The sequence below is a fragment of the Amblyomma mixtum genome, chromosome 3 (genome assembly GCF_055824585.1).
Source record: "Amblyomma mixtum isolate Tamu chromosome 3, ASM5582458v1, whole genome shotgun sequence".
In the NCBI taxonomy this organism is placed as follows: Eukaryota; Metazoa; Arthropoda; class Arachnida; order Ixodida; family Ixodidae; genus Amblyomma; species Amblyomma mixtum.
In genome coordinates this window covers 69,432,822-69,456,938 of record NC_143014.1, presented here as the reverse complement: position 1 = coordinate 69,456,938, position 24,117 = coordinate 69,432,822, and the positions used below count along the sequence as shown (strand labels likewise).

Here is a 24,117-nt window from a genome sequence, read left to right as displayed (position 1 = left end):
TCCCAACCATATGTTGCTTTACCGTCCTTCGGAGCGATAAACTAAATCAGCCAAAATAAACGAAAGCGAATATTGTTTTCTTTCTTTACCCTACCGGAAAGAAGTGAACACTTAATACAACTGTCCCTCGGGGGCAAAAAGGCGAAGCTCACGGCAAGCAACGGCAGTTCGCTACATCATTCCGTGCGAGGGACACGAGTGAAAACGGGCGCCACGCACAGATATGTAAACTATTTGTTGGAACAGGATATGCGGGGCAAGAGATACATGGGACGCGCAAGAGATACATGGACCTGCTGCACTCGAGATTCGCTCTGTTTACAACCACTCCTCTTTGAGTGCTGCACGCCCAGCATGTCCGAGCACAAGCGATGTGCCTGTTATCCTGTTGCTCCGGCGCCGCTGGCGTCGCTGAGAGGCGGGACGTGCGGGCCAGGGCTCTCTGGCAGCGGCAGAAAACCACAAATTCGTTAATCTATGAAGAGAGGTCGCGGATAGGGCGTGTTTGTAAACAGAGGCCCTGTTGTCGTAGTCTTGTAGCCCGATACTGGGTATCGACTTCGAAGATCAGCCGACGGAATTTTACGGGACGTACTCCAGAAAAACGACGCTGCCCTTTGCACATGCTTTAACCAGCCCACGACTCATTCCGCCGGAGACAACAGCGACGTCGTAGTCGTGCTCTTATTCTCTCTTTTTTTTGTTTTTTTTTTTAAACGTTGCCTCTCTCTCTTTCAGAGGCGAAACGATGACGATCTGCATCTATACTTCCTCGGTGCGAAGTGCTCCGAGTGCGTCCTTGTATTTTAGCCTGGAAGCATTTTGTTTCTCGCCGCTGTGACAGGAAAGTGGGGGTGCACGTAGCTCGTAACGTGTCACATCTCAATGCGCACGCGTTTCGCGCGCATTTTCTTTGCGTGCATTTGCTCCGGGACCCCAAAAGGGAGCCAAGAAACAAGCAGACGAGAGAAGCGCGCGCAGTGTGGAGAGCCAAAGAGAATGAGAGGGGCCCCGCTCTAAGAAAACAGCCGTTGGAGCCGTGCACGCACAAAAGATACGGAGACACCGAGTTGCTACAGGCAACGAAAATACGGCGCCGACGGGCTGATAGAGATGCGCGGGTACACCCCAACCCCCCCCTTCATGAGAAACTAGACGAAAAACAGCCAGCGAAGAGACACTGGGGTGGTGGGGGGGACGTCGTGCACGCGTGTGTGTATATATCTCCGGCCGTGGCAGCCCAAAGGCACTGCTCCTTCTCTGTCCCATTACAATCGCGCGCCCTGTATTTTGAGATTCAACACCGGCCGGCGCACACTCGCTGAATAAACTGGCGCGCGAGAGCGAGAGAAACAAAAACAATTGGCGGGGGCCATAGTTTCGCATTGAGCTTTCTTTCTTTTCGGGGAAGCGCTTTCGATTAGTCACGCTTGTCTCGGCGCGTTCCGAAAAACCGCACAAAGTGGACGATTCGGTCACGAGGACGCTCGCGCGCACCGATGTAACAACGAGTGACACCGCCTGACGTATGCTGATGCGCCCGCGCCAGAGGAACGCGTGGCGCCACCTCTGCGCGCGCGCAGATGGCCTTTAATTCAGGCCCCCGGAATTCCGCGCGCATTCATCGCGGGGACAGAGGCGCGCAATTGCCGCAGATTTACGAGCGACCGAACACTTATCCCTCGTCAGACGCTTATGTTCAGGTCAGGGGAAGAGAGGCGCGCTTGTCTCGGATGACTCGGCGCTGCAGCGCCCCGCAAGGAGGCCGATGGCTTACCCTGGAACCGATGCGAGGGACGCGAAGAAATGCCAAAGAGGGAGAAATGTGACGGGTGAAAGTGCATGGGGCGCTGCTATAGGCGTGATAGGCAGAAAAAAAAAACTCGAACGCAAGAGAACCGCATTTGTATAGCCGTTTGGTCGGGTGACCAGACATCTTTGGTTTGTGTCAAAATTGAGATGAAGGAAATATCGGTGAAAATGGATATTTCACAGCAATTAAAGGTTTGTGCGCGAGCTGTTCGCAACCTCAGCGCGTAACAAAGTCAATCACGAGGTCTTTAATTCACTCACTCACTCACTCACTCACTCACTCACTCACTCACTCACTCACTCACTCACTCACTCACTCACTCACTCACTCACTCACTCACTCACTCACTCACTCACTCACTCACTCACTCACTCACTCACTCACTCACTCACTCACTCACTCACTCACTCACTCAACCGGTCGATCAATCGATTCCTCCAGGACAGCAGCTTGGGCATGTTGGTTATTCATTCTTGATGGAACAGCGCAAAACATCGGGACAAGAGACAAGCGCTGACTTACAACTGGTTTTTATTTCGAAGAAACATTGCTTCTTATACCTTCTTCACCCTCTCAAAAAGCACATGCGTCGCAACCATATCGTTCAAGCGTCCACAAAAAAGCATAAGACAAATAATCGCAGATATTTATAATCACATTTTTAACATGTCAAATTCTTTCTTAGTCAAAGCAACAGACGGCGTGCTGACACAATCGTCGCGCAGACTCGCTACCGAAATCGATTCCTGCATCAATCCCTACTCACTCAACCGGTCGATCAATCGATTCCTGCATCAATCCCTACACACGTGGCTCATGTTTTAGCGCGACTAACCAATACGAGCTTCTGCGGCTTGCTTTGGCACCCTTGGACGAGAGGCCTCTGCCGGAAGCAATCATGCTGGGTACCTGGACAGGCCTACGACGTGCTGGACGAGAGGTAAGGGCCGCTGTGAAATTTGTGTACACGAGCTGTCTGGACTTGCGACTTGAAGAACCTTCGCTGTTGTTTTTGTATGCACTACATCACCATCGTCATCTGCTTTTAAAGCGAAAACGTCACTAAGGGACCTCGTGCTTCGATCACCGGGTGCCTAGTTTTCACCTTCAAATGACCTTGAGCTTCGAACGCAAAGGAAAGGCCCATAACTGGCCCCCTTGTACAGTGGACACCTTATTCGCGCTTTAAGCTGCGAAACCAATAGAGTGGGAGCTTGGAAAGCAAAGGAAAGGCGCATAACTGCCCTCTTGGAACAGTGGACACCTCAATAGTGCTTTAAGCTACGTGGCGGTAGTGACAAATGTGCCAGAAACGCAGTACTGAAGCCATAAGCTGTCGGCGTTCATTGTGTTCATTGCCGTTGGCGTTGACAGCGTTTTCACACCGATGATCTTAAGGAAAGGAAGTGCGCATAACTGGCTCCCTTGGTGAGTGGACGCCTGAATCGCGCTTATAGGTACAGTGTTTGCCAAAAGTAACCCTGCACAGGTGGTTCGCTTCTTAGCCGCGTAGCGAAGCACTCATGGCAGCTCTGATTAGAAAGGTGAGACCTTGTCCTTACATTATGGCACCGTTCGGTCTTTAGGGCTGCTGTAAATGCTCCGTGATACGTTTGAGAAGCAAGAACCTGTTGCTCGGTTACTTTTGGCAAAGACTGTACGTGGGGTGATGAGAGAGAGATATGAGCTGCATGCTTTAGCGCTGACGACGTAGTGGCAGACAAGCGGCACTGCTGCAATAGGCCGCAGCATTCATTGGGTGTGCAAACTCTTGCGATCAACCATTAACTGCCAGGATGGAAGGATGGGTGCGCTGCCTATCCAGTGTGCGGAACGAACTAAACGCTACAACGTTACAGACGCCAAGCCGCTTATAGTTGCCCGATACGCCATAGCTTTCGCTCTCTGACCAGGTTCAGCAGTAGTTGAACCGCAGCTATTTTTTTTGTCCCCCTTCTTTCTCTCCAGTGCTTACAGGTCAGCCCCTCATTATTCAGGACGACTCTCACGCACTTTTGCATTCAATTCTCTCGCACTTGCGGACAACACATATGTGTGCTAAAATTAGGTCAACCGTGACAAGAAGGCAAGCAAAACATATTGCTTTGTGCAAGGGCCTAAGGCAAAAAAACATGCGCTTTCATTTCAGGCGATAAGGAAATCGTGAATCACGAGAACGAAAATCGAAACGTGTCGATCCTAAAACGTCGGGGAACATTTTAACGACAGCCAGCTAGCTGACATTAATTGGTGCATTTTGTTTTGTTTTTTTTTTTAACCTCAGAGCTTCCAGTTCCAAAATCTTGAGGAGCTGTGCATATAACTTGTGGACCGTAGTGATTTTACCGCGTAAAAAAACATAGACGCAATAAGTATGAATGGTGTCGGAAGGACAACAGGGTCTCCGTCATGAACGCCAAGCAAAAATTTTCCATTGCTAAGGGAAAATATAACATCACCTTATTATCGTGTTTTCGAGAACACTGTTGTTTCTATTTGTCAAAGACAAGCTTGTCGCTGATTGCTAGTAGTTAAGGGCGTCGATATCTTCTTCAAGAGAAGCACGATCGCGAGCACAAATACCTTTCGTTCACGGATCTGATTTTATTTGCTTGTTGACGGCAGTCCTGGAAAAGCCGGCGAGCATAAACAACAAAAAAACAGACTTAAGAAGTCTACGGGTGACATAAGAGAGGAGGTATTTCTGGCCACTGACACGATTATAGCAAGCATATTACTCACTCATTTTCTCTGCGGGTATAAAATAAGTGTACAATTGTAGGAGTCTCGTATACTAACAAAAAACTTGTAAAGATCAGAAGAGAAAACACATCTGTGATCATCTATAAATAAGGGTGTGTGAAAATCAATTTTTTTCAAATACCAATGGTTAGCTGCGCGTACTGAAACGAATATCCAAAAAAAATGGTAGGGTTTCAACGTAGTTAAACTGAGTAGACGTGCGAAACATGTATTGAGCCTGGTTGGCTCATGGTTTTGCTTTGCTGAATCGTCGAAAAGTCTGGCTACGATATTAGTTCGATAGTAGTATTAGTAGATGAAGACGACGATGCACAATGCATAGAGCGAGATTGTGTTGCAGTTCAACACGAGGTGTGATCGGCTGCGGCGATAGCATAGAGCTCTCGTGCACAGGCCAGCTAAGCTGACCTGTTCGTTCTGCCACGGGTTGGAAACTCTGTCGCAACAGTATTCTATTTATTCATTTAAGCTCGCAAGGTCAACTCAAGGCGAAGCTCCAGCGATGGAACGGCTTTTGCAGTTTTGGTCACGAAGTAGAGCGTTCGCTCAAAAATGAAGTGTAGACGCATTTAGTGCCAACAGCGTTTATATTTTCACGTCCTGAAACATTTGGCTTTCTGAAATGATGCACGAGTAAGTCATAACGCTAAAGCCTTGTTTCGGATCAGTGCGATCACAGAGTGAAATTCAGTTTCATCTCACGAAAGAATAGACACTACCCTGTCATAAACACCGTGATGAAGTGAAGAAGCACATTATTCTTGTAATAATAAGAACTTGTATCTTACAATAAACAAAAAAAAGAAAGAATATTGCACGCTGTACTTAAAAACGCTAGCCTTGCAAAAACCACCTGTAATCTAAATGCATCATGCCGACAGGACGGTGCATGAAGCCGCCATGTTGCTGTGTCGCTGTACGACTATCGCCACGCATTTCGCATCAACAGAAACAAATACATTTGGATGCACTTCCGAGAATTCGGTTTGTGTTCTCAATGGGTTTGTGTTCCCAATGAGAATGTTCCCTCACTGCATTTAAATCTATTGTAAACAAGACAAGTGCGACATCCCCGCCATAATTCGTTAACTCCGTTTTCGCTGAAACGACACCTATAAACGCTTTTATTTGCTTAATTTTTCATGCGCAGCGATCGAGTGAAATCAGATAATAGAAACATTACCCCAGGTAGTCTGACAAACTGCTGATTTTTTTTTTTTTTTGATTTCTCCTTTGCGCATTTGTATTACCTTGTTCTCTCCACCTTGTTAGAACCTAGTGTTCGCAGTATTTAAGTCGCAGTGGCGGTCCTAAGTCACTTATAATTCACATAAATTAACGATTGCAGTAACGTCTTTTTGTTGGCTAACAACGCAGTGATTGGCGATGTCACCAGCTGCAGTGAAATCGCAGCAATCAGTTTACTGCAGCGGTGAATTGCTTCCAAACCCCGTCGCTTGCACATGCGGACATGAGATCTTGAAGGGGGCCTGATGTGAACGGGGGGTCCTATTTGCGTAATGTACTTCTAGAGCTTTCTTAATCGAAAAAAAGGACAAATCTAGTTTTCTCGCAGAAAATTTCTTGTGAGGGGAGAGGAAGTGACCCCCTTCTCCGCCCCTTTAAGTCCGCCAAGAATAAAGGTACGCAGTCAACCGAATGGTGTTTAAAACGAATTTGAACAGTATGAAGGTTGACGTGAACGAAGGCATCTACCTGCAATTTTTGGGCATTAGTTTCAGCTGTAGTTTTAAAATATTGTCACAAATTGCGTTATCTTCCAAGCAGCTATAGATATCCATTATCATATGCTTTAAGTTACAGAAGTAACTAAATATCGCTCGCGCTTCCTGTTTACCCAGTTGTCAAACGTGCGTATAACTACGGCTAATTAGCGATTAAGGGTATGCATTTCAAGCTGAAGTGAGTAAGATAAGCCGGAAGTTGTTTACAAATGCTGATATGCTCAGTAAAGATTCCAGCGACTTCCTTATATTCTGCCTGTTCTGTCTTGAGGCGGCAGCTGTTCTTTTGCGTTTTGGACAAACCACGAATGTACATTCTGCACGGATTATGATGATGTGCATAGAGATTAAATCACTGGCAGATATCACTATGAGTGGCCGAGTGTTTTGTAAGTATGCACGGCAATAGGTACGACACCGGCATTTTTGTGTTCAATAATTAGAGTTTTATCACGTTTATCAGATTCCTTAAAAGGACCCATGACATCTGAATGCATTTTCCTGCATGTCTGTTGCTGTTTTCCGCGCTCGTCTTTCCGCGCTCGTCGTTCTTGTGTATACAAGAATTGCCCCTGAATATATATTGCAGCTTGTGTGGGTACCAGTGACGGTGGTTAATTAAGTGGCGCTTCGCCCACATAATGCGGGTGCGGGCCAGAGCTAGCGTTCACCGCGCGCCTGCGCGCTCTCGCTCCGAAGGAAGGAAGGCGCTGTTAATTGAGAGCACAAGTGTTTATTACACAGTAACCTGCATTACAGAACACTGCACTAATCCCCAAACCTCAATTCTACCCAAAGCCGTGCCGCAGCACCTGGAAGCGTCACCGCCGGCAGTGACGGAGAACCAGCCAAATCAGGCCCTCCCGAATCTGGGGCGTCAGCTCCGCACAGGCGGGCGACAGGACTCCGTGTAGGCCTGGACTCGAGCATACATACTAGGGGCGTGCGTTAAAGCCCCCGCGTTTTTGGTCCCCTGGCAAAGGCCGGGGCGACTCGAGGGAAAACTACGCACCTTTTTGCTGCCCCAATCGGTGGTGGTCTCCCCGTTTACTTCCCGCTCGGGACCTCGCACCGAAACTACGCTGCAAACGTCACTCGGATTGACCCGATGGGGACGCGAGGTCGAAATGAGAACGAACGGAAAGGAGGGTGATTTACAGCGGTTCTCGAAAGCGCTTCCCATTGAGAGCAGGACAAGCAGCGCGCCGCTTCTGCATTCGGCTCGTAGACACCCCGCAAGGGGGGGGGGGGGGGGGGGGGGGGGGGGGGTTCTCTAATGAGCAAAACATGAGCAGCGGCCGCGCGATCGAGTCACTCGGGAGGCGCAATCCCCACAAGCTATATATAGAAAATCAATACAGATACCAGTTTTGGTCAGCGTGCCCAGATTAAACTACCTCGTGCTATTCGATAATGGTTGTAAAATAAACAAAAATCAAAGCTTATTACTATTACAATAATGGGAGTCGATCACAGTGAATAATTCCTAAAAAAACGTGGTTATGCTGAGTGCTAAAGTAGTAATACAGCTTTCTATAGCAACAGGTGGAACGTTTAGAAAGGACGTATGGAGAACTGCTAGCGGCCCTAATTAGTGCGGAGTTCTTTACAACGATACATTTTGTACAAATACGTTTTCTAATATGCAATAGGAAATTTGCAGACAAGCCCACTTTGAGCCCTGCGCTAACAAAGCGGTACGCGGTATATTTATTTACTGACGGGTTCCTCCATCGTGCATTCCTAACAGTATGAGTGCGTATTTATAATTCATCGTACAAAACGCATGCACAAGCCTCTCGCGAAGAAGAATATACACAGACCTTGTCTTAATACACGGACAGTCGGGCGCGTAGTGTAACATGAAATTAATCGGTTTCCCCATGTTTTCGACGTATTTCATCGCTTCATGTTAGGATTCTCCAGCCGGTGCCCATTACATGCTTCGGTGGCTGCACAAAGCGTACGCGGCGCGCAGATCTTCAGTGAAATTTGTTGCCCCGCGCAGTTTCTTTCAGATATAGACGCTAAAAGACCGAGCCTGGTGCTGCACAAACCGGTACCACTAGTTGGGAGATAGCTGCAGCCTGTAACTTCATATACTTATTCCTTGTACTACTTCGTTGTCTCCGTGCATACTTGGAGAAAACAAAGCTGGCTGCGACTGATACCAGCAAAAGGGAGCCGACTGTCATTTGTAACGTATGCGGTCGAGCATGTTGTTTGTGTGCGCGTTCTTGAGCGCCGGAAAATAACCGAAAACGTCCGACGTGCGGGTTAAAATCAGTACACCCTGGCTTCTCGATGATGGTAACCGTCGCTTACGCTGACAAGCTGCTTTGTTCCATATGAAGATGCACAAGTACGACTTGATCGTTCTCGTATACTCGGTTGCCTTAAGTGCAGTGGCGGCCCCAGAGAGTGGTTTTAAAGAGGGCGGGGGGGGGGGGGGGGGGGGGATATATCTGTGTACCAAAAAGAAAAAACTATAAACAATGATTTTTTCTTTATTTTATTTACACAAAAATTTTGTGCGCTTTGTTGTTAAAAAATAAATGGAGAACGATAGAGTTGCTATACCATTACTCATTATTTGAATATTAACGTTTACGCGAGCAATATTCATTTCGATACCAGGGGAAACAAGCCGACGGCTGAGATGTCCCGCCACGGCATGTCCAGGGAGGTCAAGGCATCTGCCCGGACATTTCACCACTGGGATTAGCGGCCTTCATTACTCAGTTCTGGGAAGCGGCTTTGTTCCGCCCTCAGTCCCTTCCTTCAAGGCGGCTGGTCGGCGCTCCTTGTCAAGCAAACAAAAGGGATGATCCCTTCTCTGGCGTCGCGGTGTCCTATGGTGGGACAAATACATGAATAGGTGGCTCCTTTCCGCCCCGACGAGGTTGCTGGTCACCGCAACCGCAGGCGAATGGCACCACCGCCGCTGTCGTCCCCGCGCAGGCGCCAAGGCAAGACAACGATACGGTGGGGGCACGGCAGGAACACGATACCTCGACAATCACTACGAATTATGCTCGTATAAATACCAACGTGCAGAAAGTGGAATTGTGTGAAATAAGACAGCCACGGTGAACGTCCAAAGTAGGGAACTACTTGACGCATCGCAGACGAAAAAGCTTTCCAGTTCACGTCAAAAATTATATCTCGCCCTATGAGAACCCGAAAACGGACGTTCGAGAAAATTTGCAAAGGTTTTTTTCGAGAGGGCGACAGCCCCCTTCTGCCCCCCCCCCCCCCCCCTTCCCTTAGGACCGCCACTGCTTAATGCTTAAGTGTGATGTTTTACACTGCTACTTCGCATGCCTCAGTACTCTAAGCATACTCGAAACCTAGGCGTGTAAGGTACATGTCTTTAGCGGATGCGTCCAAACATGTGTTTGTGCGTGTCGGTTATCTTGCTGCATAACAAAGAGAACGTATTGAGGAGTCAGCTGACTATTTCGAAACAGACTTATGCGCCGAACTAATTCAAGCAATAAGCGATACCTGAGATGGTGAAGTGCATCGTTGTTTCTGGCTTGAACTCAAGAATAATACTTTGATTAGCCATTCCATGCCAGTTCCAACGGAAGGAAACATTCATGTTCTGAAATGTATTAGTTCTCTCCAGAATCAGCATTTAGTACATGTGGGCCAGAAGGTTTTTATTTTTTCTTCGACATTATGAGCAAGGCTGCAGCTAATCATGGAATCCGTTCTCACATAACGTATGTGGCGGATTGGTGACCTCCTTTCTTGTTTTTTCCACCACTCCATCAATTTTACAATCTCATGGCCCGTTTTCCGAGAGCAGTACCTTTTTGCTTCACCATTACTCCTTCTTCTTTCCCACTCGTTAAAGCCATAAACTCTGCTTAACGCCGCAGTTATGACCTACTTGACGAGCGGCTCTGCCTACATTGACATATCCACGCATCTCAGCTGAAACACGCGGAAAATCGGTGACGGCCATTAGCCAGGCTTCTAGTGGATTCACCTGAGTAAAGGGTTGTCTAGCGTTTGTGCTTCTCCGAAAAAGCAAAGAATTCATCGAATTACGGGCGTATATTCTCTGTTTGCCTGCAGAAATATCGAACGCGGATATGATTTCACGCTGGTTGAATTTACATTTGCCAAGGGCGAGAATGTATGTGGTATATAATCTACAATTTCTAGGTCCTTTGGAACCAGAGATTTGTCGAGTGTGTCTGTTTTTTTTTTCATCTGATTGAGGGCGGGGATTATAGGCTGCTTGCTTATAACACTGGCGAACAATTCAGAGCGACACCTGCTAGGACTGCAGCGTTGTTATGGCAACAGACTTCAGCTGTCCTCTGGCTTTTCGGTGGAGGCAAAGTGCAAAAATTCCCACGACCGCGCCTTGATTAGACTAGTTAGTGAATGCAGTTTGATTCCAGTTTATTGCACAATCGATGCACTTATGCCCATAAACAATCTGCAAGTCTTTCTTTGAGGTTAGCCGGCCGCTGAATACGTTATCATTTTTAACACGTGTGGTAATATCGCACCTCGGCACAACCACGAGTGTCCGCTCAGGCTCACTCACAAAAGTTTGGTCAACCTACGGACTCACTCAAACTCACAGAGGCCCGGGATCACTGGAACTCATGAACTAAAACTAATTTAGGTTCACAGCTTATTTGTGCTCACTTGAACTCAGGAAATATCCGGGGTCAACCACTCGTTGACTCACGACTCATCTGGACTCACTCATTTGGACTTACGACTCATTTTGGCTTTCGACTCCACTAATTTCGGCTCACTAACTCATTTCTACTGACGACTCACATAGCATAATTATGTAAACAATGCGCAGTAACGCAAGAATGAACTGAAATTGCGCTTCAAACATTTATCAATAAAGGGTTGACACAAATTATTTTGCTACGCTGTTCGTTCTAAGCGAAACAAACACAACATGGTAGTGTTCGAGTGAGTAAACTTTACCGAAAATGAATAATAAGTTCAGGGCCATGGGGCAACAACGTAATTCGCAAAAAGGCATGCGGTACGCCGGCCGCTATGCAAGAGAAAGCGAGCATTCCGTCAACGGCTGGCGGGCAAGTCTGCAACTTAATTGCTACTCCGGACCAGAAAGGGTCGAGAATGAAAGAAGGCGAACAGGATAATACGCGACTTGCTGTTCCAGAGTGGGTCTTCGGGACAGCTCTTCGCCGTCAAAAGGCGCAACTCCCGACAGAGCCTCGCCATGCAGCGGGCGAAGTTCGGGGACAAAGAGCCGGCCACCGAGGTAAGCCTTTTCATAAACAGCGCCCAGAAACCTGCTGTCTGGGACCACCAAAAGCGGGCCTCCGGCTGTTTTGATTAGTCGCTAGCGAAGCCGCTCTTGTTCATGTTTTCGCGCCCGCGCGCGCGAGCAACGCGTGCGCCCCGGTTTTCTCCCCTCTCCGAAGCAGCGGCGGCGGCGGCGCAGTTTCAGTGTAGGAGCGTTTCCGCGGACTCGGTTTGTTTATATTCTCGCCAGAGCGCGCGGGGTAGCGATGTAAACACAACAAAGGGAACGAAGAGGAGGCCTTGTGCCCCGCCATACGTGCGGGAATGGCTCGCATAAAGACAACATCGTTTAAAACAGGGGAAAGTTTTGTTTGCTAATATTTACACAGAAGGTGCCCCAAGCGCCGCAGTCCGCCTCGCTCGCGCCTTTAACTCCGGCTTATATTCGCTGAATGGGGAGGCTTGTCTCGGCCGCTTCGGTGGCTCTCCGCAGAAACGTTCACAGCCCAGTCGGCCCAGTGCGAATCGCGCCACCGAGAGGCCTCGGCGTGTTTATGCGCGTCAGTTATCCGGCCAGCGCGCTGCCGCCGCCTCCGCTGTTGCGCACGCTTCTTCCTGCTTGCCGATTCAGCGCCCCCCTTGTTACCCTCGCCCCAGCGAGCACGCGCTAGCGCCGGGCCAGGACTGCGGGAACGCGCTACACGCCGTTTTGTGCCGAAGCGTTCATGCGGCGGGCACTGCGCCGCTTAGCCATTGATCTTCTGCGCTGGTTGAGCGACAGATTAAACATTCTGGGCTCACACGTCAACGCGCCGAGGGCAGGTGCGTGTTGGTCGCAAAAGGGGCAGATGCAGACAGGGGACAGCTCGTCCAAACATTCGCGATCGCATTTCGGAGAACTCATTTCGATGCGCAGGTCACGAAATCAGTCGCCGCCAGTGCAGACAGTGTTCAGTAGTCGCGCGAGAACTACTGGATGGCGGTTCCGCGAGGCCTCACTTGGTGTGTAGTGCGCGCGTGCGTGCGCGTACATACATTTTTTTTTTATCTTCGTAGTCGAATTCTGTTCCCTAATTTTTATAGGGCTCAGGAAATTACCGGTACGAATAAACGGCCGCAGCGCGACTGCTGCGCTTACGTCCCTTCTTTCCCGCCCAGTGTGGCTAATGAAGCGGACTCAAGTGACAAGATGAGATCAGATAGAGAAAGGAGCGAAGTCACCGAAACTCAGGAGAGCATAAGGGAAGTGATCTTTATGCAAATTGTGGGGGTCATTATCAGGAAATCAGTTGCGTAATCATTGCTTACATGAAGGATAACTGAATAGAAAGTAAAAGAAAAACCAACCACATGACACCAGTGGGATTCGAACTCACGACCTCCGTATGTGGCATACGGGTGCCCTCCCTGCCAACTTACATTAGGCGGCGGTTGTCAAACGTCGAACCCAGTCAAACTTTTCACTTTCGCATGGTGGAAAAGAATTCGGGAGAGAGCGTGACGTTACGCGGCCAGCCTTCGGAAGCCAAGTGCTCATGAAGTCGTTCCCTCCGCCGGCTTTTCTCTCTCGGAGTCGGTCCATAATGTTCTGCTGTCGGTGTGTTTTAGGCTAATGTGCGCGTCTGCGCGGTCCATAGAGTTTCTAAATATTACCTAGAGGGAAAGTTGGCGCCACCGTCTGTGCGAGTTTCTCAAATAACCCTTCATCCACCGCGGCAATGCCGGGAAGACGAGGTTTCATGTTTGGCTTGGCCAGTGTTAGGCAGAAAACGTACGTTGTACCTCGAAATTAGTAGTTGCGCCGCGATGCTCTCCTCTTTGCGCAGATTAATCGTTTTCAAAACTGCGTTTTAAGCACGAATTGCTTTTAGCTCCCGTTGTGGGCAGTGTGGTGACGTCACGCCGAGACCGAGAGCCAACATCCGGGCACTGAATTCCACTCATCCGGGCACTGAATTCCACACATCCGGGAGCTGAAACGAGAGCATCCGGGCACCGTACGAGTTTAACGAGATTCATACGTGATCTGTTAGGGGCTTTGAGAGAGGACCGCTTAGAGCAATAGGGGAGCTCCAGGGCGAGAAGGGCTTTGGGCGGAAAAACTGCTTCCGCGCCATCCCCAAGGATGGCGCCGCGGTCCCACACTCACACATGCAAAAGACCGGCCGCTGGGCCTTCAGCTCATGACGTTTCCCCCTTTGGCAGGCAGATGTATACACGCTCGCGGAGTATTCGAACGCGCTGCATATACATTCTTGTCAGGCCTGCGTATCGTCGTGTCCGCGTACGCTTCTGCATCGTCCTGAATTTCAATGCCGCCACCGTCACAGCTGTTTAAGCCGAGCAATGGAGCCTGATGAAAGGAGAGGTAGTAAGCGTCTTGCGGAAAGCGATCGCTTTGCGAGTGATACGCCACAGCAGAAGACTGCTCGCCCCTGCCGACAACGCCATGATTATGCGGCCGCTCCCGAAAGCGACAAGGCCGCCACATTTCGCGGCTGCCTACCTAAGCACGCACTATTGCAGGCGATCGCTTCGACGCAACAAGAAGAGTGTGGTATGTTGTGGTGTGTTGAACACTAGACCCATTTCAAGACTTTGGCTAGTACCATCTACAACCAATGTGTTATGCCCGTAAACGTTTCATGCTTACTCTACTCTCGGTTACGGGAAAGGCAGATGTTTTTCACTTCTGTAATACACTTAACCAAAGTAAAAGTTCGGTACTAAGTTGGAACGAGAACTTTCACAGCATTTCTGCGAGGTCTGCCTCGAGAAGAGTTGTATTTTTTAAAGCTGAATCCGCGTTTCCCGCCCAACAATAGTAAAATGAAGCAAGAAAGCTTGTCTTCCCGGCATACCTGTGCCTCTCCATGCATAGCTGGTTTTCTAGAAGGTCGAAGCTACCAGGTCTAAGTTGGTCAGGGCCGTAGTTCTATCCAATCAACCTAATAGGCGCCCCCCAGTGTTCGGTGATCTCACCCGCCCTGTTTAATATAGCTATGCACCAACTATACTGAGGCGCCTTGCGGACATACCGGGCCTGAAGCACGCGGTGTGCCTATGACGTCACTGTGTGGTCAAATCAGGAGTCCATCGGCGAACAGTAGGATGTCTTACAAAAAGCTCTTGACATCATTCACGACTACGCCACGGAGACTGGTTCACACACTGCCCCAGATAAAACAGAGTTCGTCTTCATCCACGGTGGCCGGTCCACCGTTATCAAACAGGAAGAGAAGCGGTCTTTTAAACTTTTAATCCGCAAACGACACATCACACGGAAACCGACTATCGGAATACTCTGTACGCACTTGGACGAGGAATGCACAGTGAGCACTTGGATCCAACACGTCACAAAGACTACCAAACAAATCCCAAAGACTACCAAACTTTACGCAGAGTCAGTAACCGCACCCGTGGTGTAAACGAACGTGAAATTCGGCAATTAGTAGAAGCTTTTCTCGTCGCCCGCATCGCGCAGGTACGGGCTGCCGTATCATCCTGTTAACCGCACGCAGTTGCTCGCGCTCGACCGCTTACTTAATGAGGCCAAACGCATTTTTACAGGACTTCCGAGGGACACACTCCTCGAAGCGCTCAAGAGCTGCAGCAACTCATACCCAACAATTCTGGGCAAATGTATTCTTGAGCGGGAAACGGTTGATGAACGCAATTTTTTCATATAATGTAAGATTTCACTATAACAATTGATATAACCGCATTGATATAATTGATATAATTGGCCCCAACAGACCAATATGAAGTGCAGGGAATAATTTTGTCCATGAAAGATAATTCAGCTTCAGGCCCCGACGACATAAAGCCAAAACCATTAAAAGCAGTGAGTGGTATTGTAGCAGTCCCATTAGCCCACATCTGTAACCTTATCATGACAACAGGCGAGTTTCCAAGCAAAATGAAGTTAGCAGGAGTCACAGCCATTCTTAAAGGAGGATCTTTTGATGATTTAAATAACTACAGGCCTATATCAATCCTCTCTGTCTTCTCTAAGATAGCAGAGCATATCATTAACAATAGGATAACCAGTTTTCTAAGTACACACAACATAATAACGAAGGATCAGTATGGGTTCTGCAAAAATAGGTCGGTGGAAACAGCCCTTCTTGGAATTAAAGAAGAAATTCTTGATAACATAGAAAAGAAACTGTTCACACTAGGTATATTTTTAGACTTCCGAAAGGCGTTTGATTGCATACAGCATGACCTTCTTTTGCGTAAACTCCCCTATTACGGGATCCGAGGTGTAGCACTTGCTCTAATAAAGAGCTATTTAACTTCCAGATCACAATTCACAATAATAAATAAAGTCGATTCGGAGATGGAAACTATTCAATATGGAGTACCCCAGGGGTCTATTATTGGACCTGTATTATTTCTGCTATACATTAATGATATTGTTAATATTCAAGGGCACAAAAAAATGGTTTTGTACGCAGGCGATACAAACGTCTTTTTCTCAGGAAATAACATACATGAAATATGCGCGGAAGCTAATAGTTGGCTTAGAAATTTAAATACATGGTTAAACTCAAATAGGATGCAACTGAATGCGACAAAAACAAAATATTTATTGTTTAGGTCGAAAGGACCAACACATTTTCCACCCTTACCAATAGAATTTCAGGAAGTATCCATTCAACACACATCAACGATCCGATTCCCAGGAATCGTGTTCCATGAAAACCTGTCATGGTCACCTCATGTCGACGCCTTAAGAGCAGATATAGCTAGAGCAGTTGGTTTACTGAATAAAATAAGATCATTTCTCCCGTCTGGGGTTAAACGTAAAATATATTATGCACTTGTCCACTCGCGTCTCATTTATTGCTCTCTGGTGTGGTCAACGACAACCGAGACAAATATGAAATACCTATTATCATTACAAAAACGAGCTATGCGGGCCATTGGAAACGTGCCCTACACGGAAAGCACTGCCCCATATTTTACCAGATATAGCATTCTTCAGGTAAAACAACTGATTAAACAAAAACTATCTCTGGAAGCGCTACGCCAATACCGTGCAGATACACCGAAATTTCAAGAAAACTATCAAGCTAAACAGTCCCCGTATGAACTAAGACAGAGCGAAATAGTTAGGGCCAGATCACGTACAAACTATGGCTTACAGAGGTTATCGTCGCAAATACCACAACTCTTCAACAAATACCCTGACATATTAAACTTAATAAGTTCTGTTGCGTCTGCTGTTCAATTGAAAAAGAAAGTTAAAGAAATATTTTTGTCTGAGCAGGAGGTGCATAAGTTAAACTCCTGAGCCAACTCTTGGTGCTATTAATCTGTATTATGTTGTATTATCATCGTGCACTAGAGGTCATATTCCATTACTTATGCACACTGGATTGCATTTCACATTATCAATTTTTGTTTGGTGAAACATTTTTGTTTACTGATAAACTTGATGCAGTACATAAGAAAATGTTTTTGTATTATTACAGTTCAAATAAGTTATTTTCCTTTTCTAAGACGGTGTGTATCTGTATTTTTCTGTATTCTGTATTGATGTGTTTTACTTTGGTCTGCTTATGATGCGTAATCATATGTACACTTGTGCTGCTTGTGTTGTCAGGAGGGCATAGCCTAGTCAGGCCCCATCAGGGCCTTTTGCTATTGCCTCCTGAGACAATTTGTACCAAATTGTCTCAAATAAAAAAGAAAGAAAGAAAAGAAAGAAAGAAAGAAAGGAAGGAAGAAAGAAAGAAAGAAAGAAAGAAAGAAAGAAAGAAAGAAAGAAAGAAAGAAAGAAAGAAAGAAAGAAAGAAAGAAAGAAAGAAAGAAAGAAAGAAAGAAAGAAAGAAAGGAAGGAAGGAAGATCAACTGACGGAAGTCATGATTTTTTTTTTCTAATAAAGTTTTTGCTATCATCAAAAGCGTTCCCCATTGGTTTTCTATGGCAGCGATCGATGGAAACACTTTAAAAGAAAGATTTTGCGATATATGTCAAGTCAAGATCATTTCAGCTTTTGCCATTCAAAAACCGTGGGTGACGAAAAAAAAAGCGGCTCGCAATGACCGCTTGACAAGCTTCGTCACCCGTTGAAGTCGGCAGCATTAGCAGAGACAGTTACACAGGAGAATCCCTCTACATTATTAGAGAATGGGGAAAAAAAAAGAGAAATGACAGGTAAAAAATTTCAACAAAGTAACAAAACACAACCTAGTCAATGAACAGTTCCTTAAGTGCAGATGGTTATTTCTGTTAGATTGCTATAGAGAGGGGGGGTTCAAACATTTCAGTAGAATATATTTTAACATCGCAGAACCGTAGTTTGTTCTGCATCTGGGTATTGCAAACATTCCACGGTCTCTAGTTGCATAGGGTGTGGCATATCGTACAAGAGGAACAATGCGACTCAGAAAAGGGTCATTTCGTGCTGTGATTTTTTTTTTGTAAAAACAGGCAAACCTGTACTCAAATAGCTTATTAACCGGAGTAATTTTATACTTTTGTCTTATGGGGCGAGTCGGAGCGTCATAGGAAGCATTTGTAATCATGCGTAGCATTTTTTTCTCTGCCGAATAAGAAGTTTTTGTATATTTGACACAGTAGTATTTCCCCATACCAAGTAACAATAACCTATATATATGAGGGAAAAAAAAGCGTAATGAAGGTCGAGCTTCGTTTTCCCGGGCAAAATATGTTTATTACGAGCGATGATACCTATGAATTTAGACAGGGTGATGCATATCTTGTTAATGAGGATATTCCATGACACTGTGGGAGTAAAATCTATGCCAAGGGAAGTGAATGCCTCGACGTATTGCAGTTGTGTGCCGCTGAAAAGGATTGGTGGTGGATTCGCGACTACCTTTCCCTTGGAATGAAATATTATTACCTTTGTTTTCCCTCGGTTTACTGATAATGAATTCACGGAAGACCATTCCCTCAAGTTATCCAGTGCTGTGTTCGCGGTGTCTGTCAGTTGTTTCATATCTGAGGAGGAGCAGAATAAACTGGTGTCGTCAGCACAAATAATATATTTTATTTCTTTGCTTATGTTGACTATGTCATTTATATATATATATATATATATATATATATATATATATATATATATATTAAAAAGTATAGGACCTAGAAAACTGCCCTGGGGCACACCGTTTCAAATTTGTAGAACTTCAGAATGGCAATTATTGATGGAAACAAATTGTGATCGCGAGCACATATATGATTTGAAAAGATTAAGGGCATGACCGACCGCGCATACCGTAGTGTTCAAGCTTTACAAAAAGAGTATTATGGTTAAGCGTATCAAAAGCCTTACTAAAGTCTGCAAAAGTTCCTAATGTAAGCCTCTGGGATTCAATGTTGCTTAATATGTATTCTTTCTGATCAAATAATGCCTGTTTTGTTGACATATTTTTGGTGAAACCGTACTGGCAATCATTTATAATAGAGTGTTTTTGTAGGAAATTATGAACACGGAAATGAATTACACTTTCAAGTCCCTTAGAGAACAAGGGCAGAACGGATATTGGCCTATAATTACTTAGATGATTTCTATCTCCCTTTTTAAAAATTACGGCCACCCTAGTAAGTTTCATGGCAGCAGGAAAAGTGCCGGTAGAAAGTAAAATGTTATATATATGCGTTAGACATGACACTATTTAATGTAAGACATATTTTATTGGACGGGTTTGGATATTGCAAGAGTCTAGGCTTGTTGTGTCCTTCAGGGTTTCTAGATTAATGTACACCTCATTTTAATTAGTCGGCTCAAAAAACAAGAATTGTGAAATTTTGTCGCCCAAAAATCTCGAACAGGCAGGGTTGTGAGAGCGAGTCCCAACTGAAGTAAAAAATTCGTTAAAAGAATTGGCCAAGCACGATCCACTTAGTTCAGTATCTTCAACTTTCAGGGTTGTAATTTTATTTGGACAAGTAATTCTGTTTAAGAGCAGATTGAGACGTTTCCATTTTTCTTTAGGATTACTGGATCCCTATCAAATAGGTTATTGTAGTAAGTAGTCCTAGATCACCTAATTTCATTTTTCAAACGATTGCACAGTGCTTTAAATTGAGCCAAAAGTGTGGCATCCTTAGTTGTAATGAATTTAGCGAACATCCAGTGTTTATTTTTCACGAGTCGTATAAGTCGTTCCAGCGCCTCCTTTATTTTTACAATGTCTGCCGAGTACGCCCGATCCGACTATCCACGGTCCTCTCCTATCCTCCTTTCCTCCTCTCCCCCATCGTCTAGCCTTCGCGCCTGCTGTGCTCCTGTGAGGGAAAGTACCATCTGAGTGGCGCCAAACGACGGAAAGCGGACGAAGACAATTTTTTAAACGTTCTCCCTTTCTTCGTGAGGCGGCGCTCTGCAACTCGCATAATCATCAGGCTGCCTGTCAGGTATGGACGCGTCATTGAGCGCGCTGTTCGTGGCGCTGCTCACCGTGGCGCTGGTCATCGTGGAGCGCTGGTTTTAAGTGGAGTGTGCGGCGCAGCGGCGTTGGCATTGCGACGAAAGGCTGTGGTGTCTTGGTAGAATCATGTCGGTCTTTTAGCTAAGCTACAACGCTGAAACATTCCGGGAGAGGCACTGAAACTGTTTGGCGAAAATATGAAAAATCAGATGGTAAACGTATTTAGAAATAAGTTATGCTATTTTGGCTTTGGATTCAATCATGTTCTGTAAGGAAAATGGGAGAATGAAATGAAGAAGGCATGGTAAATCTTCCCGAGAAGGCATTTTTGAAACTACCAGATAGCAATAGCTTTCAAGTCGTAGCTGTACTTTTGTCAGGATAAGCTGTCATCGTTACGACAACTAGATAAAGATTATTCTCTGTCCTTGGCAGCCTGCAGCTATGATTGTTTCGAGAAGCGAAAAATGAACTTCATTCGGAAATACACGGCGCAGCAGCTATTTGCCAAAGCATGTCGGAAGTTCTGCCTGGTCCTGACTACAACTAGGCGCTAATAAAACAATGCAAAACTAAAAAAAAGCGCTTGAAGAAAAGGAGAAAGATAAAACGGAAATCAAGACCTCTTCAGCTCGTGTCCAGAGGCAGTCACTGTAAAGGCCGAACCACACGGCAGCGTTTCTTCGGCGCCGGGTCAGCGTCTCTTCTACCGACGTTGTCGTTCTACGCCGCAAAAGAGGGCGACCAAACACATGAGGGCGTACGAACTGGCGTCTCCACCCGGGCGTTAGGTGTGTTTTGTTTTATTTGTTGTTGAGCTCCGCTCGCGCGCGAGATGCTTTGTCCTCATCGCGCATACAAAAGTGGTGCGCTACAATGCAAACTTCTTAAGAATGTAAATACCTGCAAATACAAGTAAATAGACATCAATTCTATAAATGTAAATGGCTATAAATACAAAGAGTTGTAACGTATGTAGCCGCAGATAGATTCAAATTATTGTATATACTATCATTGTAAACTGTTGGAAATTTAAGTGAATTAATGCACGTAAACTTCCCCTTCTTTTGTACTCACTGCGCAGAGAAGTTCCTCAGCTCCACATAAACGAACTTAAAATATCTCCCACTCTTCACACAAAACTGAAAGCAGCCCCCACACTCCATATAATTAAACGGTGCCATTTTGCTGCTGCTGCGAGGACACGTCGTCAGCGTCGCGGACAACATCATTTATCCGCGCAAAACAATTTTCATTAACCATGGCGCCACAAAACGAACGAACCTTAAAACATATTACATTCTACTCGTCTGCCAAGGAAGATCAATAAGTGGCGCAAACACCTCAAACAGCGCCTCAAGTATGCCAGCTGCCATCCTCAAGTGATAAGTGGAGCGAACGCCACAGCCCACCTCTGCAAACGGCGAGCAAAGCTGCCGCTCCAGCCGGTTGTCGTAGAGTTACTGTCAGTAACTCTAGGTTGTCGTTGGGAGAAGCGCCGCGCCGCGGTTGAAGCGAGAGCTACACAAGAAGGGGTAGGAAGCAAGAATCTGACAGACGACAGGAGTAGGAGTAGGACTGCGCTATCACCACCGCGCGCCCACACGCACTGCATGACGCAAATAGCGCTACCATCTGGCTAGCGCCGCAGCGCGGCAACTAACTGAAGCGAGGCGTACCGACGGCTCCCATTGCGAAGCGGGCGATGCGGCTGGCATTATAAAAATAGAGGAGGCGCTGGTCGTGCGGACATCCAAGGTTTGCGAGCATTTTTTGGCATCTTTACTTCAGTGAGAGGAAAACATTCTTGATAGACGGGTAAAAAAAGCCTCGAGAAAGTACTATAACCAGTATCGGAGTCAGCGCTAGCGAAAACAGGACCCTAATCCACTAGTTTTATACGACCTCTAAACGTTTCGAGGTTCTTTTGTCAAATGAACTGCCGGCTATAATTTGAGGTATTTGTTTGAAGGGGTTGTTTCTCAATGCGCAAAAATATAGGGAGGTGATCACCAATGTCTACCGCAAGACGCCCCGCAGTAAAAGGTACACTATAATTCTTGATGAAAAGGTCGATAGTGGAAGAAGATTTTAGGAGCTATGCGTGTAGGTCTATTAATGACATTTTGGAAGCCCGTGGCTTGGATTATGGCCGTGAATTCTTGTTGTACAGAATTATTAGTGCTCATGTCTATATTAAAATCGCCTCCTGTACAGGATAGGTAATGATTAGAAAAAAATGTTATTTCCCTATCAAAAATGCGAAAGAATTCGATTAAATTGCCTTGTGGTGGGCGATAGAAAACAGTAAAGATTTGACGGGCACATTGGACTGTAAGCATCTCGATATTCTTGTCGTTCACACAGTGGTCTGATAAGGCCTGGCACGAGTAGTTTTCCTTTGCTGGAAGGGCAACGCCCCCACCACGTTTCGAGCTGCGATTAAGAAAGCATGTATCGTATCCGGGAATCCGAATAACATCGGTATCGAAGCGATACTGCGTTTCAGAGAGCATGATCAGAAGAATATCAGAAGAATGGTCCATTAACTTGAATATTTCCATGAAAGTATCTTACAATTCTTCTATTTTCGAAATTTTTGTCTCAGAATGTTGGACATGCAATGACCTGTCAGAGCTCCTTGATATGCACACCCACACGCAGGAGACGAGACTTCGCGCCACGCGCCACAAACGTCGGGCGGCACGCACTCTTGCTCCTCGAGTACGATGTCCACACAATGCCCATTTTCCCCAGGGGACGCCACTTCCACTTCATATGGGTGCTAATCAGCAAATGCTGCGCCTGGTTTATGCCAAAAGGCATGCTAAGGCCACGAGCTCACTCCTCTTAACTGAACGTGTAGTGCACATGGACACTGCACTTCCTGCCGACGGCAGCAGTAATACTTGATATGCCACTGTGTGGTGCGACGATGCCACCGTATAACGCCAGAAGCTTCATACAGTGCACGAGCAGAGCTAATGGCCATCTTATTCGAATGGGCTCTCACATCTGCATCTGGAAGTGACCCCTTTCACCATCATGTTTAGACACTCTCAGACTGCCGACCGGACATGCGCCAACATTCTTTACTCAGACCCTGTATTGCAGAATATAAGGCATTACGCATGCCTGCTCCGTGAACGCCGTCACCATGTTACCATCCATTGGGTTCGCGCGCATTGCGGCATTCCTGGAAACGAGAAGGCTCATAGGCTAGCGAGCGCTCACCTCTCTACCGTACTAGCCAGAGCTTGCGATACTATTTCTCCTTCCTTCGCTACCACATCTGATATAGCAGAACCGATTGCAAACAAGCACTGACCAAACAACATCGTGAGGCCTACCTCACGGTAGCGGGAAACCCCCTCTCTATTCCTGCGCTTCTCCCAAAGATATTCACGCGACGAGAATCGGTCCTGCTACGGAGAATTCAAACGGGCACCCTCCTCACCCCTTTTCTGTTGCAACGTTTCCATCGGGGCGGCACGACACCACCTATACCAGCTGCAACTGCCGTGCAGATCTCAGTCACCCGATATGGGAATGTCCACTCTACATACCGCCTCGGCTTCGTGCCCCGGCCACCACTAAGCGAGGATCATGACCTTCTGTCTGGGCGTGGGCCTGCCCATATCCCACGCCTCCAGATCGCGCTATCGACTGGCGGGCACTCGTGTTCATCCAGGACTCGGAGGCGCCGCTGGTCGGCGATCGGATCCGTATGAGCGTAGCAGCCCCCACTTAGCCTCCTCCAAGAAGTCCCTTAATAATACCCCCCCCCCCCCCTCTCTTTTTCCATCCTAGCGCCCCCGGCGTATTCTAATGTGGAATAAACGTGGTTTCAATCAATCAGTCTCTCCATGGTGGACAAAATGTAGCGCACACAGCTTTCCCTCTAGTTATATTGGTTATATTGTAACGTGGCGGCCAGCCGAAGAATGAGGCGTAGTGAACGATGGATAAGAGATGATTTTAATGGCCGCTGGCCTAGCGCGAGCGCGCCGTCCCGCGTCACTGCCAGCTTCGTCGTCTTCGTCACACTTCCCGGGGCCACCGAGCGATCGTCCCGACCGGTGACAGAGACGCGCAAAATGGTGATGAGCTTCAGAGGATGGTGGGACGGAAAGG

At 46.8% G+C, this 24,117-nt stretch overlaps 1 pseudogene; it reads left to right on the top strand.

Moving 5' to 3' along the window:
- Positions 1-14,902: 14,902 nt before the first annotated feature.
- On the top strand, positions 14,903-23,734 carry LOC149350525 (uncharacterized; annotated as a pseudogene).
- The last annotated feature ends 383 nt before the right edge of the window (positions 23,735-24,117 follow it).